Source organism: Bombus affinis, unplaced genomic scaffold (genome assembly GCF_024516045.1).
Source record: "Bombus affinis isolate iyBomAffi1 unplaced genomic scaffold, iyBomAffi1.2 ctg00000103.1, whole genome shotgun sequence".
Classification (NCBI taxonomy): domain Eukaryota; kingdom Metazoa; phylum Arthropoda; class Insecta; order Hymenoptera; family Apidae; genus Bombus; species Bombus affinis.
The window spans coordinates 342,114-364,381 of record NW_026108843.1 but is presented as its reverse complement, the minus strand read 5'-3'; the positions used below and the strand labels follow the sequence as shown (position 1 = coordinate 364,381).

Genomic DNA, 22,268 nt, shown 5'->3' with positions numbered 1-22,268 from the left:
CCATATCGAATGACTAACGCAAGAGGGATTCGTTCTAGGTTAGGCTGTAGTGTTCGAGCGAGCATGGCGAGCGAGGGACGCGGAATGTTGTGTCACAATCCAACGGTATGGTACATGGGGACATTCAAATATTTGCACCAGCCCGAGGAGCCGGACGTCTCTATCCTATTGCCCACTGACAAATGTATACAGTTTACCAGTAGTTTCACATAAATAGTACTATTTCCACATAGTACAGTGCAATGTGGTGTCCGAAATGGCTGACAAAATTGGGTAATAACACGAAATACATGGAAGGCAATATAAGGTATATGTATAGCTTGGAAATTGTGATCGCTGCTCGCTCGCTCCGCTCGCACGTAAAAATCTAGTCCAACCTCACAACCGATCCGACACGTTCGCAAATTCGAAATATGTCGCCGCCATATCGCATAATGAACGCAAGATGGATTCGTTTTAGGATAGGCTATAGCTTTGGAGCGAGCGCTGCGATCGAGAGACGTGTAAATGTGTGCCACAAACCAACGGTTTGGCACATACGAGCATTGAAATATTCGCACCAGCCGGAGGAGCCGGTAGTCTTTATCGAATTGCCTACTGACAAATGTATACAGTTTATGAATAGTTTCACATAAATAGTACTTTTTCCGCATACTACAGTCAATGTGATGTCCGAAATGGCTGACAAAATTAGGTACTAACACGAAATATGTGCAAGGCAATATACGGTATATGCATAGCTTAGAAATTGTGACCGTTGCTGGCTCGATCCGCTCGCTCGTAAAAATCTAGTCCAACCTCACAACCGATCCGACACGTTCCCAAATTTGAAATAAGTCGCCTCAATGTCGAATGACTAACGCAACAGGGATTGGTTTTAGTTTAGGCTATAGTTTTCGAGAGAGCACTGCGAGCGAGGGACGCGGAAAGTTGTGTCACAATCCAACGGTTTGGCACATAAGGACATTAAAATATTCGCACCAGCCCGAGGAGCCGGAAGTCTTTATCCTATTGCCTATTGACAAATGTTTACAGTTTATGAATACTTTCACATAAATAGTACTATTTCCACATCCTACAGTGCAATGTGATGTCCAAAATGGCTGACAAAATTAGGTAATAACACGAAATATATGCAAGCCAATATAAGGTATATGTATAGCATGGAAATTGTGACCGTTGCTCGCTCGCTCCGCTCGCTCGTAAAAACCTAGTCGAACCTCACAACCGATCCGACACGTTCGCAAATTTAAAATATGTCGCCACCATATCGAATAATGATCGCAAGATGGATTGGTTTTATGTTAGGCTATAGTTTTCGAGCGAGCGCAGCGAGCGAGAGACGCCTAAAGGTGTGTCACTAACCAACGGTTTGGCACATACGGACATTGAAACATTCGCACCAGCCCGAGGAGGCGGAAGTATTTATCCTATTGCCTACTGACAAATGTTTACAGTTTATGAATACTTTCACATAAATAGTACTATTTCCTCATAGTACAGTGAAATGTGATGTCCGAAATGCCTGACAAAAATAGGTACTAACACGAAATATGTGCAAGGCAATATAAGGTATATGTATAGCTTGGAAATTGTGATCGCTGCTCGCTCGCTCCGCTCGCTCGTAATAATCTAGTCCAAGCTCACAACCGATCCGACACGTTCCCAAATATGAAGTAAGTTTCCTCCATATCGAATGACTAACGCAAGAGGGATTCGTTCTAGGTTAGGCTGTAGTGTTCGAGCGAGCACGTCGAGCGAGGAACGCGGAAAGTTGTGTCACAATCCAACGGTATGGCACATGGGGACATTGAAATATTCGCACCAGCCCGAGGAGCCGGAAGTCTCTATCCTATTGCCCACTGACAAATGTATACAGTTTACCAGTAGTTTCGCATAAATAGTACTATTGCCACATAGTACAGTGCAATGTGATGTCCGAATAGGCTGACAAAATTAGGTACTAACACAAAATATGTGCAAGGCAATATAAGGTATATGTATAGCTTGGAAATTGTGATCGCTGCTCGCTCGCTCCGCTCGCTCCTAAAAATCTAGTCCAACCTCAAACCGATCCGACACGTTCGCAAATTTGAAATATGTCGCCACCATATCGAATAATGAACGCAAGATGGATTGGTTATAGGTTAGGCTATAGCTTTCGAGCGAGCGCAGCGAGCGAGAGACGCCTAAAGGTGTGTCACAAACCGACGGTTTGGCACATACGGACATTGAAACATTCGCACCAGCCCGAGGAGGCGGAAGTATTTATCCTATTGCCTACTGACAAATGTTTACAGTTTACCTATAGTTTCACATAAATAGTAGTATTTCCTCATAGTACAGTGCAATGTGATGTCCGAAATGGCTGACAAAATTAGGTACTATCACGAAATATCTGCAAGGAAATATAAGGTATATGTATAGCTTGGAAATTGTGACCGTTGCTCGCTCGCTCCTCTCGCTCGTAAAAATCTAGTCCAAACTCACAACCGATCCGACACGTTCGCTAATTCGAAATATGTCGCCACCATATCGAATAATGAACGCAAGATGGATTCGCTTTAGGTTAGGCTATAGTTTTCGGGCGACCGCAGCGAGCGTGAGACGCGTAAAGGTGTGTCACAAACCAACGGTTCGGCACATACGGACATTGAAATATTCGCACCAGCTCGAGGAGCCGGAAGTCTTTATCCTATTGCCTACTGACAAATGTTTACAGTTTACCAATAGTTTCACATAAATAGCACTATTTCCTCATAGTACAGTGCAATGTGATGTCCGAAATGGCTGACAAAATTAGGTACTAACACGAAATACATGCAAGGCAATATAAGGTATATGTACAGCTTGGAAATTGTGACCGTTGCTCGCTCGCTCCGCTCGCTCGTAAAAATCTAGTACAACCTCACAACCGATCCGACACGTTCGCAAATTCGAAATATGTCGCCGCCATATCGAATAATGAACTCAAGATGGATTGGTTTTAGGTTAGGCTATAGTTTTCGAGCGAGCGCAGCGAGCGAGAGACGCGTAAATGTGTGCCACAAACCAACGGTTTGGCACATACGAACATTGAAATATTCGCACCAGCCCGAGGAGCCGGAAGTCTCTGTCCTATTGCCCACTGACAAATGTATACAGTTTATGAATAGTTTCACATAAATAGTTCTATTTCCGCATACTACAGTCAATGTGATGTCCGAAATGGCTGACAAAATTAGGTACTAACATGAAATATGTGCAAGGCAATATACGGTATATGTATAGCTTGGAAATTGTGACCGTTGCTGGCTCGATCCGCTCGCTCTTGAAAATCTAGTCCAACCTCACAACCGATCCGACACGTTCCCAAATTTGAAATAAGTCGCCTGAATGTCGAATGACTAACGCAACAGGGATTGGTTTTAGTTTAGGCTATAGTTTTTGAGCGAGCACTGCGAGCGAGGGACGCGGAAAGTTGTGTCACAATCCAACGGTTTGGCACATAAGGACATTAAAATATTCGTACCAGCCCGAGGAGCCGGATGTCTTTATCCTATTGCCTATTGACAAATGTTTACAGTTTATGAATACTTTCACATAAATAGTACTATTTCCACATCCTACAGTGCAATGTGATGTCCAAAATGGCTGACAAAATTAGGTAATAACACGAAATATGTGCAAGGAAATATAAGGTATATGTATAGCTTGGAAATTGTCACCGTTGCTCGCTCGCTCAGCTCGCTCGTAAAAATCTAGTCGAACCTCACAACCGATCCGACACGTTCGCAAATTTAAAATATGTCGCCACCATATCGAATAATGATCGCAAGATGGATTGGTTTTAGGTTAGGCTACAGTTTTCGAGCGAGCGCAGCGAGCGAGAGACGCCTAAAGGTGTGTCACTAACCAACGGTTTGGCACATACGGACATTGAAACATTCGCACCAGCCCGAGGAGGCGGAAGTATTTATCCTATTGCCTACTGACAAATGTTTACAGTTTACCTATAGTTTCAGATAAATAGTACTATTTCCTCATAGTACAGTGCACTGTGATGTCCGAAATGCCTGACAAAATTAGGTACTAACACGAAATATGTGCAAGGCAATATAAGGTATATGTATAGCTTGGAAATTGTGATCGCTGCTCGCTCGCTCCGCTCGCACGTAAAAATCTAGTCCAACCTCACAACCGATCCGACACGTTCCCAAATATGAAGTAAGTTTCCTCCATATCGAATGACTAACGCAAGAGGGATTCGTTCTAGGTTAGGCTGTAGTGTTCGAGCGAGCATGGCGAGCGAGGGACGCGGAATGTTGTGTCACAATCCAACGGTATGGTACATGGGGACATTCAAATATTCGCACCAGCCCGAGGAGCCGGACGTCTCTATCCTATTGCCCACTGACAAATGTATACAGTTTACCAGTAGTTTCACATAAATAGTACTATTTCCACATAGTACAGTGCAATGTGGTGTCCGAAATGGCTGACAAAATTGGGTAATAACACGAAATACATGGAAGGCAATATAAGGTATATGTATAGCTTGGAAATTGTGATCGCTGCTCGCTCGCTCCGCTCGCACGTAAAAATCTAGTCCAACCTCACAACCGATCCGACACGTTCGCAAATTCGAAATATGTCGCCGCCATATCGCATAATGAACGCAAGATGGATTCGTTTTAGGATAGGCTATAGCTTTGGAGCGAGCGCTGCGATCGAGAGACGTGTAAATGTGTGCCACAAACCAACGGTTTGGCACATACGAGCATTGAAATATTCGCACCAGCCGGAGGAGCCGGAAGTCTTTATCGAATTGCCTACTGACAAATGTATACAGTTTATGAATAGTTTCACATAAATAGTACTTTTTCCGCATACTACAGTCAATGTGATGTCCGAAATGGCTGACAAAATTAGGTACTAACACGAAATATGTGCAAGGCAATATACGGTATATGCATAGCTTAGAAATTGTGACCGTTGCTGGCTCGATCCGCTCGCTCGTAAAAACCTAGTCCAACCTCACAACCGATCCGACACGTTCCCAAATTTGAAATAAGTCGCCTCAATGTCGAATGACTAACGCAACAGGGATTGGTTTTAGTTTAGGCTATAGTTTTCGAGAGAGCACTGCGAGCGAGGGACGCGGAAAGTTGTGTCACAATCCAACGGTTTGGCACATAAGGACATTAAAATATTCGCACCAGCCCGAGGAGCCGGAAGTCTTTATCCTATTGCCTATTGACAAATGTTTACAGTTTATGAATACTTTCACATAAATAGTACTATTTCCACATCCTACAGTGCAATGTGATGTCCAAAATGGCTGACAAAATTAGGTAATAACACGAAATATATGCAAGCCAATATGAGGTATATGTATAGCATGGAAATTGTGACCGTTGCTCGCTCGCTCCGCTCGCTCGTAAAAATCTAGTCGAACCTCACAACCGATCCGACACGTTCGCAAATTTAAAATATGTCGCCACCATATCGAATAATGATCGCAAGATGGATTGGTTTTATGTTAGGCTATAGTTTTCGAGCGAGCGCAGCGAGCGAGAGATGCCTAAAGGTGTGTCACTAACCAACGGTTTGGCACATACGGACATTGAAACATTCGCACCAGCCCGAGGAGGCGGAAGTATTTATCCTATTGCCTACTGACAAATGTTTACAGTTTATGAATACTTTCACATAAATAGTACTATTTCCTCATAGTACAGTGAAATGTGATGTCCGAAATGCCTGACAAAAATAGGTACTAACACGAAATATGTGCAAGGCAATATAAGGTATATGTATAGCTTGGAAATTGTGATCGCTGCTCGCTCGCTCCGCTCGCTCGTAATAATCTAGTCCAACCTCACAACCGATCCGACACGTTCCCAAATATGAAGTAAGTTTCCTCCATATCGAATGACTAACGCAAGAGGGATTCGTTCTAGGTTAGGCTGTAGTGTTCGAGCGAGCACGTCGAGCGAGGAACGCGGAAAGTTGTGTCACAATCCAACGGTATGGCACATGGGGACATTGAAATATTCGCACCAGCCCGAGGAGCCGGAAGTCTCTATCCTATTGCCCACTGACAAATGTATACAGTTTACCAGTAGTTTCGCATAAATAGTACTATTGCCACATAGTACAGTGCAATGTGATGTCCGAATTGGCTGACAAAATTAGGTACTAACACGAAATATGTGCAAGGCAATATAAGGTATATGTATAGCTTGGAAATTGTGATCGCTGCTCTCTCGCTCCGCTCGCTCCTAAAAATCTAGTCCAACCTCAAACCGATCCGACACGTTCGCAAATTTGAAATATGTCGCCACCATATCGAATAATGAACGCAAGATGGATTGGTTATAGGTTAGGCTATAGCTTTCGAGCGAGCGCAGCGAGCGAGAGACGCCTAAAGGTGTGTCACAAACCAACGGTTTGGCACATACGGACATTGAAACATTCGCACCAGCCCGAGGAGGCGGAAGTATTTATCCTATTGCCTACTGACAAATGTTTACAGTTTACCTATAGTTTCACATAAATAGTAGTATTTCCTCATAGTACAGTGCAATGTGATGTCCGAAATGGCTGACAAAATTAGGTACTATCACGAAATATGTGCAAGGAAATATAAGGTATATGTATAGCTTGGAAATTGTGACCGTTGCTCGCTCGCTCCTCTCGCTCGTAAAAATCTAGTCCAAACTCACAACCGATCCGACACGTTCGCAAATTCGAAATATGTCGCCACCATATCGAATAATGAACGCAAGATGGATTCGCTTTAGGTTAGGCTATAGTTTTCGGGCGACCGCAGCGAGCGTGAGACGCGTAAAGGTGTGTCACAAACCAACGGTTCGGCACATACGGACATTGAAATATTCGCACCAGCTCGAGGAGCCGGAAGTCTTTATCCTATTGCCTACTGACAAATGTTTACAGTTTACCAATAGTTTCACATAAATAGCACTATTTCCTCATAGTACAGTGCAATGTGATGTCCGAAATGGCTGACAAAATTAGGTACTAACACGAAATACATGCAAGGCAATATAAGGTATATGTACAGCTTGGAAATTGTGACCGTTGCTCGCTCGCTCCGCTCGCTCGTAAAAATCTAGTACAACCTCACAACCGATCCGACACGTTCGCAAATTCGAAATATGTCGCCGCTATATCGAATAATGAACTCAAGATGGATTGGTTTTAGGTTAGGCTATAGTTTTCGAGCGAGCGCAGCGAGCGAGAGACGCGTAAATGTGTGCCACAAACCAACGGTTTGGCACATACGAACATTGAAATATTCGCACCAGCCCGAGGAGCCGGAAGTCTCTGTCCTATTGCCCACTGACAAATGTATACAGTTTATGAATAGTTTCACATAAATAGTTCTATTTCCGCATACTACAGTCAATGTGATGTCCGAAATGGCTGACAAAATTAGGTACTAACATGAAATATGTGCAAGGCAATATACGGTATATGTATAGCTTGGAAACTGTGACCGTTGCTGGCTCGATCCGCTCGCTCGTGAAAATCTAGTCCAACATGACAACCGATCCGACACGTTCCCAAATTTGAAATAAGTCGCCTCAATGTCGAATGACTAGCGCAACAGGGATTGGTTTTAATTTAGGCTATAGTTTTCGAGCGAGCACTGCGAGCGAGGGACGCGGAAAGTTGTGTCACAATCCAACGGTTTGGCACATAAGGACATTAAAATATTCGCACCAGCCCGAGGAGCCGAAGGTCTTTATCCTATTGCCTATTGACAAATGTTTACAGTTTATGAATACTTTCACATAAATAGTACTATTTCCACATACTACAGTGCAATGTGATGTCCGAAATGGCTGACAAAATTAGGTAATAACACGAAATATATGAAAGGCAATATAAGGTATATGTATAGCTTGGAAATTGTGATCGTTGCTCGCCCGCTCCGCTCGCTCGTAAAAATCTAGTCGAACCTCACAACCGATCCGAAACGTTCGCAAATTTAAAATATGTCGCCACCATATCGAATAATGATTGCAAGATGTATTGGTTTTAGGTTAGACTATAGTTTTCGAGCGAGCGCAGCGAGCGAGTGACGCGTAAATGTGTGCCACAAACCAACGGTTTGGCACATACGAACATTGAAAGATTCGCACCAGCCCGAGGAGCCGGAAGTCTCTATCGAATTGCCTACTGACAAATGTATACAGTTTATGAATAGTTTCACATAAATAGTAATATTTCCACATACTACAGCGCAATGTGATGTCCGAAATGGCTGACAAAATTAGGTACTAACACGAAATATGTGCAAGGCAATATAAGGTATATGTATAGCTTGGAAATTGTGATCGCTGCTCGCTCGCTCCGCTCCCTCGTAAAAATCTAGTCCAACCTCACAACCGATCCGACACGTTCGCAAATTCGAAATATGTCGCAGCCATATCGAATAATGAACGCAAGGTGGATTGGTTTTAGGTTAGGCTGTAGTTTTCGAGCGAGCACGGTGAGCGAGGGACGCGGAAAGTTGTGTCACAATCCAACGTTATGGCACATGGGGACATTGAAATATTCGCACCAGCCCGAGGAGCCGGAAGTCTCTATCCTATTGCCCACTGACAAATGTATACAGTTTACCAGCAGTTTCACATAAATAGTACTATTTCCACATACTACAGTCACTGTGATGTCCGAAATGGCTGACAAAATTAGGTACTAACACTAAATATGTGCAAGGCAATATACGGTATATATATAGCTCGGAAATTGTGACCGTTGCTGGCTCGATCCGCTCGCTCGTAAAAATCTAGTCCAACCTCACAACCGATCCGACATGTTCCCAAATTTGAAATAAGTCGCCTCAATGTCGAATAACTAACGCAACAGGGATTGGTTTTAGTTTAGGCTATAGTTTTCGAGCGAGCACTGCGAGCGTGGGACGCGGAAAGTTGTGTCACAATCCAACGGTTTGGCACATACGGACATTGAAACGTTCGCACCAGCCCGAGGAGGCGGAAGTATTTATCCTATTGCCTACTGACAAATGTTTACAGTTTGCCTATAGTTTCACATAAATAGTACTATTTCCTCATAGTACAGTGCAATGTGATGTCCGAAATGGCAGACAAAATTAGGTACTAACACGAAATATGTGCAAGGCAATATAAGGTATATGTATAGCTTGGAAATTGTGATCGTTGCTCGCTCGCTCCGCTCGCTCGTAAAAATCTAGTCGAACCTCACAACCGATCCGACACGTTCGCAAATTTAAAATATGTCGACACCATATCGAATAATGATCGCAAGATGGATTGGTTTTAGGTTAGGCTATAGTTTTCGAGCGAGCGCAGCGAGCGAGAGACGCCTAAAGATGTGTCACAAACCAACGGTTTGGCACATACGGACATTGAAACATTCGCACCAGCCCGAGGAGGCGGAAGTATTTATCATATTGCCTACTGACAAATGTTTACAGTTTACCTGTAGTTTCACATAAATAGTACTATGTCCTCATAGTACAGTGCAATGTGATGTCCGAAATGGCAGACAAAATTAGGTACTAACACGAAATATGTGCAAGGCAATATAAGGTATATGTATAGCTTGGAAATTGTGACCGTTGCTCGCTCGCTCCTCTGGCTCGTAAAAATCTAGTCCAACCTCACAACCGATCCGACACGTTCGCAAATTCGAAATATGTCGCCACCATATCGAATAATGAACGCAAGATGGATTCGTATTGGGTTAGGCTATAGTTTTCGAGCGACCGCAGCGAGCGTAAGACGCGTAAAGGTGTGTCACAAACCAACGGTTTGGCACATACGGACATTGAAATATTCGCACCAGCCCGAGGTGCCGGAAGTCTTTATCCTATTGCCTACTGACAAATGTTTACAGTTTACCAATAGTTTCACATAAATAGTAATATTTCCACATAGTACAGTGCAATGTGATGTCCCAAATGGCTGACAAAATTGGGTACTAACACGAAATATGTGCAAGGCAATATAAGGTATATGTATAGCTTGGAAATTGTGATCGCTGCTCGCTCGCTCCGCTCGCTCGTAAAAATCTAGTCCAACCTCACAAACCGATCCGACACGTTCGCAAATTTGAAATATGTCGCTAGCATATCGAATAATGCACGCAAGATGGATTGGTTATAGGTTAGGCAGTAGTTTTCGAGCGAGCACGGCGATCGAGAGACGCGTAATGGTGTCACAAACCAACGGTTTGGCACATACGGACATTGATACATTCGCACCAGCCCGAGGAGCCGGAAGTCTTTATCCTATTGCCTATTGACAAATGTTTACAGTTTATGAATACTTTCACGTAAATAGTACTATTTCCACATACTACAGTGCAATGTGATGTCAGAAATGGCTGACAAAATTAGGTAATAACACGAAATATATGCAAGGCAATATAAGGTATATGTATAGCTTGGAAATTGTGACCGTTGCTCGCTCGCTGCGCTCGCTCGTAAAAATCTAGTCCAACCTCACAACCGATCCGACACGTTCGCAAATTCGAAACATGTCGCCACCATATCGAATAATGAACGCAAGATGGATTCGTATTAGGTTAGGCTATTGTTTTCGAGCGACCGCAGTGAGCGTGAGACGCGTAAAGGTGTGTCACAAACCAACGGTTTGGCACATACGGACATTGAAATATTCGCACCAGCCCGAGGTGCCGGAAGTCTTTATCCTATTGCCCACTGACAAATGTATACAGTTTATGAATAGTTTCACATAAATAGTACTATTTCCGCATACTACATTCAATGTGATGTCCGAAATGGCTGACAAATTTAGGTACTAACACGAAATATGTGCAAGGCAATATAAGGTATATGTATAGCTTGGAAATTATGACCGTTGCTGGCTCGATCCGCTCGCTCGTAAAAATCTAGTCCAACCTCACAACCGAAACGACACGTTCCCAAATTTGGAATAAGTCGCCTCAATGTCGAATGACAAACGCAACAGGGATTGGTTTTAGTTTAGGCTATAGTTTTCGAGCGAGCACTGCGAGCGTGGGACGCGGAAAGTTGTGTCACAATCCAACGGTTTGGCACATAAGGACATTAAAATATTCGCACCAGCCCGAGGAGCCGGAAGTCTTTATCCTATTGCCTATTGACAAATGTATACAGATTACCAGTAGTTTCACATAAATAGTACTATTTCCACATACTACAGTCAATGTGATGTCAGAAATGGCTGACAAAATTAGGTAATAACACGAAATATGTGCAAGGCAATATAAGGTATATATATAGCTTGGTAATTGTGACCGTTGCTGGCTCGCTCCGCTCGCTCGTAAAAATCTAGTCGAACCTCACAACCGATCCGACACGTTCCCAAATTTGAAATAATTCGCCTCAATGTCGAATGACTAACGCAACAGGGATTGGTTATAGTTTAGGCTATAGTTTTGGAGCGAGCACTGCGAGCGTGGGACGCGGAAAGTTGTGTCACAATCCAACGGTTTGGCACGTAAGGACATTAAAATATTCGCACCAGCCCGAGGAGCCGGAAGTCTTTATCCTATTCCCTATTGACAAATGTTTACAGTTTATGAATACTTTCACATAAATAGTACTATTTCCACATACTACAGTGCAATGTGATGTCAGAAATGGCTGACAAAATTAGGTAATAACACGAAATATGTGCAAGGCAATATACGGTATATATATAGCTTGGAAATTGTGACCGTTGCTGGCTCGATCCGCTCGCTCGTAAAAATCTAGTCCAACCTCACAACCGATCCGACACGTTCCCAAATTTAAAATAAGTCGCCTCAATGTCGAATGACTAACGCAACAGGGATTGGTTTTAGTTTAGGCTATGGTTTTCGAGCGAGCACTGCGGGCGTGGGACGCGGAAAGTTGTGTCACAATCCAACGGTTTGGCACATAAGGACATTAAAATATTCGCACCAGCCCGAGGAGCCGGAAGTCTTTATCCTATTGCCTACTGACAAATGTTTACAGTTTACCAATAGTTTCACATAAATAGTACTATTCCCACATACTACAGTCAATGTGATGTCCGAAATGGCTGACAAAATTAGGTACTAACATGAAATATGTGCAAGGCAATATATGGTATATGTATAGCTTGGAAATTGTGACCGTTGCTGGCTCGATCCGCTCGCTCGTGAAAATCTAGTCCAACATGTCAACCGATCCGACACGTTCCCAAATTTGAAATAAGTCGCCTCAATGTCGAATGACTAGCGCAACAGGGATTGGTTTTAATTTAGGCTATAGTTTTCGAGCGAGCACTGCGAGCGAGGGACGCGGAAAGTTGTGTCACAATCCAACGGTTTGGCACATAAGGACATTAAAATATTCGCACCAGCCCGAGGAGCCGAAGGTCTTTATCCTATTGCCTATTGACAAATGTTTACAGTTTATGAATACTTTCACATAAATAGTACTATTTCCACATACTACAGTGCAATGTGATGTCCGAAATGGCTGACAAAATTAGGTAATAACACGAAATATATGAAAGGCAATATAAGGTATATGTATAGCTTGGAAATTGTGATCGTTGCTCGCCCGCTCCGCTCGCTCGTAAAAATCTAGTCGAACCTCACAACCGATCCGAAACGTTCGCAAATTTAAAATATGTCGCCACCATATCGAATAATGATTGCAAGATGTATTGGTTTTAGGTTAGACTATAGTTTTCGAGCGAGCGCAGCGAGCGAGAGACGCCTAAAGGTGTGTCACAAACCAACGGTTTGGCACATACGGACATTGAAACCTTCGCACCAGCCAGAGGAGGCGGAAGTATTTATCCTATTGCCTACTGACAAATGTTTACAGTTTACCTATAGTTTCACATAAATAGTACTATTTCCTCATAGTACAGTGCAATGTGATGTCCGAAATGGCTGACAAAATTAGGTACTAACACGAAATATATGCAAGGCAATATAAGGTATATGTATCACTTGGAAATTGTGATCGTTGCTCGCTCGCTCCGCTAGCTCGTAAAAATTTAGTCCAACCTCACATCCGATCCGACACGTTCCCAAATTTGAAATAAGTCGCCACCATATCGAATAATGAACTCAAGATGGATTGGTTTTAGGTTAGGCTATAGTTTTCGAGCGAGCGCAGCGAGCGAGAGACGCGTAAATGTGTGCCACAAACCAACGGTTTGGCACATACGAACATTGAAAGATTCGGACCAGCCCGAGGAGCCGGAAGTCTCTATCGAATTGCCTACTGACAAATGTATACAGTTTATGAATAGTTTCACATAAATAGTAATATTTCCACATACTACAGCGCAATGTGATGTCCGAAATGGCTGACAAAATTAGGTACTAACAGGAAATATGTGCAAGGCAATATAAGGTATATGTATAGCTTGGAAATTGTGATCGCTGCTCGCTCGCTCCGCTCCCTCGTAAAAATCTAGTCCAACCTCACAACCGATCCGACACGTTCGCAAATTCGAAATATGTCGCAGCCATATCGAATAATGAACGCAAGGTGGATTGGTTTTAGGTTAGGCTGTAGTTTTCGAGCGAGCACGGTGAGCGAGGGACGCGGAAAGTTGTGTCACAATCCAACGTTATGGCACATGGGGACATTGAAATATTCGCACCAGCCCGAGGAGCCGGAAGTCTCTATCCTATTGCCCACTGACAAATGTATACAGTTTACCAGCAGTTTCACATAAATAGTACTATTTCCACATACTACAGTCAATGTGATGTCCGAAATGGCTGACAAAATTAGGTACTAACACTAAATATGTGCAAGGCAATATACGGTATATATATAGCTCGGAAATTGTGACCGTTGCTGGCTCGATCCGCTCGCTCGTAAAAATCTTGTCCAACCTCACAACCGATCCGACACGTTCCCAAATTTGAAATAAGTCGCCTCAATGTCGAATAACTAACGCAACAGGGATTGGTTTTAGTTTAGGCTATAGTTTTCGAGCGAGCACTGCGAGCGTGGGACGCGGAAAGTTGTGTCACAATCCAACGGTTTGGCACATACGGACATTGAAACGTTCGCACCAGCCCGAGGAGGCGGAAGTATTTATCCTATTGCCTACTGACAAATGTTTACAGTTTGCCTATAGTTTCACATAAATAGTACTATTTCCTCATAGTACAGTGCAATGTGATGTCCGAAATGGCAGACAAAATTAGGTACTAACACGAAATATGTGCAAGGCAATATAAGGTATATGTATAGCTTGGAAATTGTGATCGTTGCTCGCTCGCTCCGCTCGCTCGTAAAAATCTAGTCGAACCTCACAACCGATCCGACACGTTCGCAAATTTAAAATATGTCGACACCATATCGAATAATGATCGCAAGATGGATTGGTTTTAGGTTAGGCTATAGTTTTCGAGCGAGCGCAGCGAGCGAGAGACGCCTAAAGATGTGTCACAAACCAACGGTTTGGCACATACGGACATTGAAACATTCGCACCAGCCCGAGGAGGCGGAAGTATTTATCATATTGCCTACTGACAAATGTTTACAGTTTACCTGTAGTTTCACATAAATAGTACTATTGCCGCATACTACATTCAATGTGATGTCCGAAATGGCTGACAAATTTAGGTACTAACACGAAATATGTGCAAGGCAATATAAGGTATATGTATAGCTTGGAAATTGTGACCGTTGCTCGCTCGCTCCTCTGGCTCGTAAAAATCTAGTCCAACCTCACAACCGATCCGACACGTTCGCAAATTCGAAATATGTCGCCACCATATCGAATAATGAACGCAAGATGGATTCGTATTGGGTTAGGCTATAGTTTTCGAGCGACCGCAGCGAGCGTAAGACGCGTAAAGGTGTGTCACAAACCAACGGTTTGGCACATACGGACATTGAAATATTCGCACCAGCCCGAGGTGCCGGAAGTCTTTATCCTATTGCCTACTGACAAATGTTTACAGTTTACCAATAGTTTCACATAAATAGTAATATTTCCACATAGTACAGTGCAATGTGATGTCCGAAATGGCTGACAAAATTGGGTACTAACACGAAATATGTGCAAGGCAATATAAGGTATATGTATAGCTTGGAAATTGTGATCGCTGCTCGCTCGCTGCGCTCGCTCGTAAAAATCTAGTCCAACCTCACAACCGATCCGACACGTTCGCAAATTTGAAATATGTCGCTAGCATATCGAATAATGAACGCAAGATGGATTCGTATTAGGTTAGGCTATTGTTTTCGAGCGACCGCAGCCAGCGTGAGACGCGTAAAGGTGTGTCACAAACCAACGTTTTGGCACATACGGACATTGAAATATTCGCACCAGCCCGAGGTGCCGGAAGTCTTTATCCTATTGCCTACTGACAAATGTATACAGTTTATGAATAGTTTCACATAAATAGTACTATTGCCGCATACTACATTCAATGTGATGTCCGAAATGGCTGACAAATTTAGGTACTAACACGAAATATGTGCAAGGCAATATAAGGTATATGTATAGCTTGGAAATTATGACCGTTGCTGGCTCGATCCGCTCGCTCGTAAAAATCTAGTCCAACCTCACAACCGAAACGACACGTTCCCAAATTTGGAATAAGTCGCCTCAAAGTCGAATGACTAACGCAACAGGGATTGGTTTTAGTTTAGGCTATGGTTTTCGAGCGAGCACTGCGGGCGTGGGACGCGGAAAGTTGTGTCACAATCCAACGGTTTGGCACATAAGGACATTAAAATATTCGCACCAGCCCGAGGAGCCGGAAGTCTTTATCCTATTGCCTACTGACAAATGTTTACAGTTTACCAATAGTTTCACATAAATAGTACTATTCCCACATACTACAGTCAATGTGATGTCCGAAATGGCTGACAAAATTAGGAACTAACACGAAATACGTGCAAGGCAATATACGGTATATATATAGCTTGGAAATTGTGACCGTTGCTGGCTCGATCCGCTCGCTCGTAAAAATCTAGTCCAACCTCGCAACCGATCCGACACGTTCCCAAATTTGAAATAAGTCGCCTCAATGTCGAATGACTAACGCCACAGGGATTGGTTTTAGTTTAGGCCATGGTTTTCGAGCGAGCACTGCGAGCGAGGGACGGGGTAAGTTATGTCACAATCCAACGGTTTGGCAGATGGGGACATTGAAATATTCGCACCAGCCCGAGGAGCCGGAAGTATTTATCCTATTGCCTACTGACAAATGTTTATAGTTTACCAATAGTTTCACATAAATAGTACTATTTCCACACACTACAGAGCAATGTCATGTCCGAAATGGCCGACACAATTAGGTAATAAAACGAAATATATGCAGGGCAATATAAGGTATATGTATAGCTTGGAAATTGTGATCGTTGCTCGCTCGCTCCGCTCGCTCGTAAAAATTTAGTCCAACCTCACATCCGATCAGACACGTTCGCAAATTTGAAATATGTCGCCACCATATCGAATAATGAACGCAAGATGGATTTGTTTTAGGTTAGGCTATAGTTTTCGAGCGAGCGCAGCGAGCGATGGACGCGTAAAGGTGTATCACAAACCAACGGTTTGGCACATACGGACATTGAAATATTCGCACCAGCCCGATGAGCAAGAAGTCTTTATCGAATTGCTTACTGACAAATGTTTACAGTTTACCAATAGTTTCACATAAGTAGTACTATTTGCACATAGTAGAGTGCAATATGATGTCAGAAATGGCTGACAAAATTAGGTAATAACACGAAATATATGCAAGGCAATATGAGGTATATGTATAGCTTGGAAATTGTGACCGTTGCTCGCTCGCTCCGCTCGCTCGTAAAAATCTAGTCCAACCTCACAACCGATCCGACACGTTCGCAAATTCGAAATATGTCGCCACCATATCGAATAATTAACGCAAGATGGATTCGTTTTAGGTTAGGCTATAGTTTTCGTGCGAGCACGGCGAGCGTGAGACGCGTAAAGGTGTGTCAGAAACCAACGGTTTGGCACATACGGACATTGAAATATTCGCACCAGCCCGAGGAGCCGGAAGTCTTTGTCCTATTGCCTACTGACAAATGTTTACAGTTTACCAATAGTTTCACATAAATAGTACTATCTCCTCATAGTACAGTGCAATGTGATGTCCGAAATGGCTGACAAAATTAGGTACTAACACGAAATATGTGCAAGGCAATATAAGGTATATGTATAGCTTGGAAATTGTGAACGTTGCTCGCTCGCTCCGCTCGCTCGTAAAAATCTAGTCGAACCTCACAACCGATCCGACACGTTCGCAAATTTAAAATATGTCGACACCATATCGAATAATGATCGCAAGATGTATTGGTTTTAGGTTAGACTATAGTTTTCGAGCGAGCGCAGCGAGCGAGAGACGCGTAAATGTGTGCCACAAACCAACGGTTTGGCACATACGAACATTGAAAGATTCGCACCAGCCCGAGGAGCCGGAAGTCTCTATCGAATTGCCTACTGACAAATGTATACAGTTTATGAATAGTTTCACATAAATAGTAATATTTCCACATACTACAGAGCAATGTGATGTCCGAAATGGCTGACAAAATTAGGTACTAACACGAAATATGTGCAAGGCAATATACGGTATATGCATAGCTTAGAAATTGTGACCGTTGCTGGCTCGATCCGTTCGCTCGTAAAAATCTAGTCCAACCTCACAACCGATCCGACACGTTCCCAAATTTGAAATAAGTCGCCTCAATGTCGAATGACTAACGCAACAGGGATTGGTTTTAGTTTAGGCTATAGTTTTCGAGCGAGCACTGCGAGCGAGGGACGCGGAAAGTTGTGTCACAATCCAACGGTTTGGCACATAAGGACATTAAAATATTCGCACCAGCCCGAGGAGCCGGAAGTCTTTATCCTATTGCCTATTGACAAATGTTTACAGTTTATGAATACTTTCACATAAATAGTACTATTTCCACATCCTACAGTGCAATGTGATGTCCAAAATGGCTGACAAAATTAGGTAATAACACGAAATATATGCAAGCCAATATAAGGTATATGTATAGCATGGAAATTGTGACCGTTGCTCGCTCGCTCCGCTCGCTCGTAAAAATCTAGTCGAACCTCACAACCGATCCGACACGTTCGCAAATTTAAAATATGTCGCCACCATATCGAATAATGATCGCAAGATGGATTGGTTTTATGTTAGGCTATAGTTTTCGAGCGAGCGCAGCGAGCGAGAGACGCCTAAAGGTGTGTCACTAACCAACGGTTTGGCACATACGGACATTGAAACATTCGCACCAGCCCGAGGAGGCGGAAGTATTTATCCTATTGCCTACTGACAAATGTTTACAGTTTATGAATACTTTCACATAAATAGTACTATTTCCTCATAGTACAGTGAAATGTGATGTCCGAAATGCCTGACAAAAATAGGTACTAACACGAAATATGTGCAAGGCAATATAAGGTATATGTATAGCTTGGAAATTGTGATCGCTGCTCGCTCGCTCCGCTCGCTCGTAATAATCTAGTCCAACCTCACAACCGATCCGACACGTTCCCAAATATGAAGTAAGTTTCCTCCATATCGAATGACTAACGCAAGAGGGATTCGTTCTAGGTTAGGCTGTAGTGTTCGAGCGAGCACGTCGAGCGAGGAACGCGGAAAGTTGTGTCACAATCCAACGGTATGGCACATGGGGACATTGAAATATTCGCACCAGCCCGAGGAGACGGAAGTCTCTATCCTATTGCCCACTGACAAATGTATACAGTTTACCAGTAGTTTCGCATAAATAGTACTATTGCCACATAGTACAGTGCAATGTGATGTCCGAATTGGCTGACAAAATTAGGTACTAACACGAAATATGTGCAAGGCAATATAAGGTATATGTATAGCTTGGAAATTGTGATCGCTGCTCGCTCGCTCCGCTCGCTCCTAAAAATCTAGTCCAACCTCAAACCGATCCGACACGTTCGCAAATTTGAAATATGTCGCCACCATATCGAATAATGAACGCAAGATGGATTGGTTATAGGTTAGGCTATAGCTTTCGAGCGAGCGCAGCGAGCGAGAGACGCCTAAAGGTGTGTCACAAACCAACGGTTTGGCACATACGGACATTGAAACATTCGCACCAGCCCGAGGAGGCGGAAGTATTTATCCTATTGCCTACTGACAAATGTTTACAGTTTACCTATAGTTTCACATAAATAGTAGTATTTCCTCATAGTACAGTGCAATGTGATGTCCGAAATGGCTGACAAAATTAGGTACTATCACGAAATATGTGCAAGGAAATATAAGGTATATGTATAGCTTGGAAATTGTGACCGTTGCTCGCTCGCTCCTCTCGCTCGTAAAAATCTAGTCCAAACTCACAACCGATCCGACACGTTCGCAAATTCGAAATATGTCGCCACCATATCGAATAATGAACGCAAGATGGATTCGCTTTAGATTAGGCTATAGTTTTCGGGCGACCGCAGCGAGCGTGAGACGCGTAAAGGTGTGTCACAAACCAACGGTTCGGCACATACGGACATTGAAATATTCGCACCAGCTCGAGGAGCCGGAAGTCTTTATCCTATTGCCTACTGACAAATGTTTACAGTTTACCAATAGTTTCACATAAATAGCACTATTTCCTCATAGTACAGTGCAATGTGATGTCCGAAATGGCTGACAAAATTAGGTACTAACACGAAATACATGCAAGGCAATATAAGGTATATGTACAGCTTGGAAATTGTGACCGTTGCTCGCTCGCTCCGCTCGCTCGTAAAAATCTAGTACAACCTCACAACCGATCCGACACGTTCGCAAATTCGAAATATGTCGCCGCCATATCGAATAATGAACTCAAGATGGATTGGTTTTAGGTTAGGCTATAGTTTTCGAGCGAGCGCAGCGAGCGAGAGACGCGTAAATGTGTGCCACAAACCAACGGTTTGGCACATACGAACATTGAAATATTCGCACCAGCCCGAGGAGCCGGAAGTCTCTGTCCTATTGCCCACTGACAAATGTATACAGTTTATGAATAGTTTCACATAAATAGTTCTATTTCCGCATACTACAGTCAATGTGATGTCCGAAATGGCTGACAAAATTAGATACTAACATGAAATATGTGCAAGGCAATATACGGTATATGTATAGCTTGGAAACTGTGACCGTTGCTGGCTCGATCCGCTCGCTCGTGAAAATCTAGTCCAACATGACAACCGATCCGACACGTTCCCAAATTTGAAATAAGTCGCCTCAATGTCGAATGACTAGCGCAACAGGGATTGGTTTTAATTTAGGCTATAGTTTTCGAGCGAGCACTGCGAGCGAGGGACGCGGAAAGTTGTGTCACAATCCAACGGTTTGGCACATAAGGACATTAAAATATTCGCACCAGCCCGAGGAGCCGAAGGTCTTTATCCTATTGCCTATTGACAAATGTTTACAGTTTATGAATACTTTCACATAAATAGTACTATTTCCACATACTACAGTGCAATGTGATGTCCGAAATGGCTGACAAAATTAGGTAATAACACGAAATATATGAAAGGCAATATAAGGTATATGTATAGCTTGGAAATTGTGATCGTTGCTCGCCCGCTCCGCTCGCTCGTAAAAATCTAGTCGAACCTCACAACCGATCCGAAACGTTCGCAAATTTAAAATATGTCGCCACCATATCGAATAATGATTGCAAGATGTATTGGTTTTAGGTTAGACTATAGTTTTCGAGCGAGCGCAGCGAGCGAGAGACGCGTAAATGTGTGCCACAAACCAACGGTTTGGCACATACGAACATTGAAAGATTCGCACCAGCCCGAGGAGCCGGAAGTCTCTATCGAATTGCCTACTGACAAATGTATACAGTTTATGAATAGTTTCACATAAATAGTAATATTTCCACATACTACAGAGCAATGTGATGTCCGAAATGGCTGACAAAATTAGGTACTAACACGAAATATGTGCAAGGCAATATAAGGTATATGTATAGCTTGGAAATTGTGATCGCTGCTCGCTCGCTCCGCTCCCTCGTAAAAATCTAGTCCAACCTCACAACCGATCCGACACGTTCGCAAATTCGAAATATGTCGCAGCCATATCGAATAATGAACGCAAGGTGGATTGGTTTTAGGTTAGGCTGTAGTTTTCGAGCGAGCACGGTGAGCGAGGGACGCGGAAAGTTGTGTCACAATCCAACGGTATGGCACATGGGGACATTGAAATATTCGCACCAGCCCGAGGAGCCGGAAGTCTCTATCCTATTGCCCACTGACAAATGTATACAGTTTACCAGCAGTTTCACATAAATAGTACTATTTCCACATACTACAGTCAATGTGATGTCCGAAATGGCTGACAAAATTAGGTACTAACACTAAATATGTGCAAGGCAATATACTGTATATATATAGCTCGGAAATTGTGACCGTTGCTGGCTCGATCAGCTCGCTCGTAAAAATCTAGTCCAACCTCACAACCGATCCGACACGTTCCCAAATTTGAAATAAGGCGCCTCAATGTCGAATAACTAACGCAACAGGGATTGGTTTTAGTTTAGGCTATAGTTTTCGAGCGAGCACTGCGAGCGTGGGACGCGGAAAGTTGTGTCACAATCCAACGGTTTGGCACATACGGACATTGAAACGTTCGCACCAGCCCGAGGAGGCGGAAGTATTTATCCTATTGCCTACTGACAAATGTTTACAGTTTGCCTATAGTTTCACATAAATAGTACTATTTCCTCATAGTACAGTGCAATGTGATGTCCGAAATGGCAGACAAAATTAGGTACTAACACGAAATATGTGCAAGGCAATATAAGGTATATGTATAGCTTGGAAATTGTGAACGTTGCTCGCTCGCTCCGCTCGCTCGTAAAAATCTAGTCGAACCTCACAACCGATCCGACACGTTCGCAAATTTAAAATATGTCGACACCATATCGAATAATGATCGCAAGATGGATTGGTTTTAGGTTAGGCTATAGTTTTCGAGCGAGCGCAGCGAGCGAGAGACGCCTAAAGATGTGTCACAAACCAACGGTTTGGCACATACGGACATTGAAACATTCGCACCAGCCCGAGGAGGCGGAAGTATTTATCATATTGCCTACTGACAAATGTTTACAGTTTACCTGTAGTTTCACATAAATAGTACTATGTCCTCATAGTACAGTGCAATGTGATGTCCGAAATGGCAGACAAAATTAGGTACTAACACGAAATATGTGCAAGGCAATATAAGGTATATGTATAGCTTGGAAATTGTGACCGTTGCTC

The 22,268-nt window shown here is 43.2% G+C and overlaps 1 long non-coding RNA gene across 2 annotated transcripts; it reads left to right on the top strand.

Moving 5' to 3' along the window:
- Positions 1-14,870: 14,870 nt before the first annotated feature.
- Positions 14,871-21,909, top strand: LOC126927415 (uncharacterized). 2 transcript variants are annotated; one of them, XR_007715459.1, is made up of 3 exons: positions 14,871-15,030; positions 16,717-16,750; positions 21,812-21,909. It is a non-coding gene; the product is annotated as an uncharacterized LOC126927415 (long non-coding RNA). The 2 variants fall into 2 exon arrangements; XR_007715460.1 differs by lacking the exon at positions 21,812-21,909 and adding an exon at positions 17,173-17,270.
- The last annotated feature ends 359 nt before the right edge of the window (positions 21,910-22,268 follow it).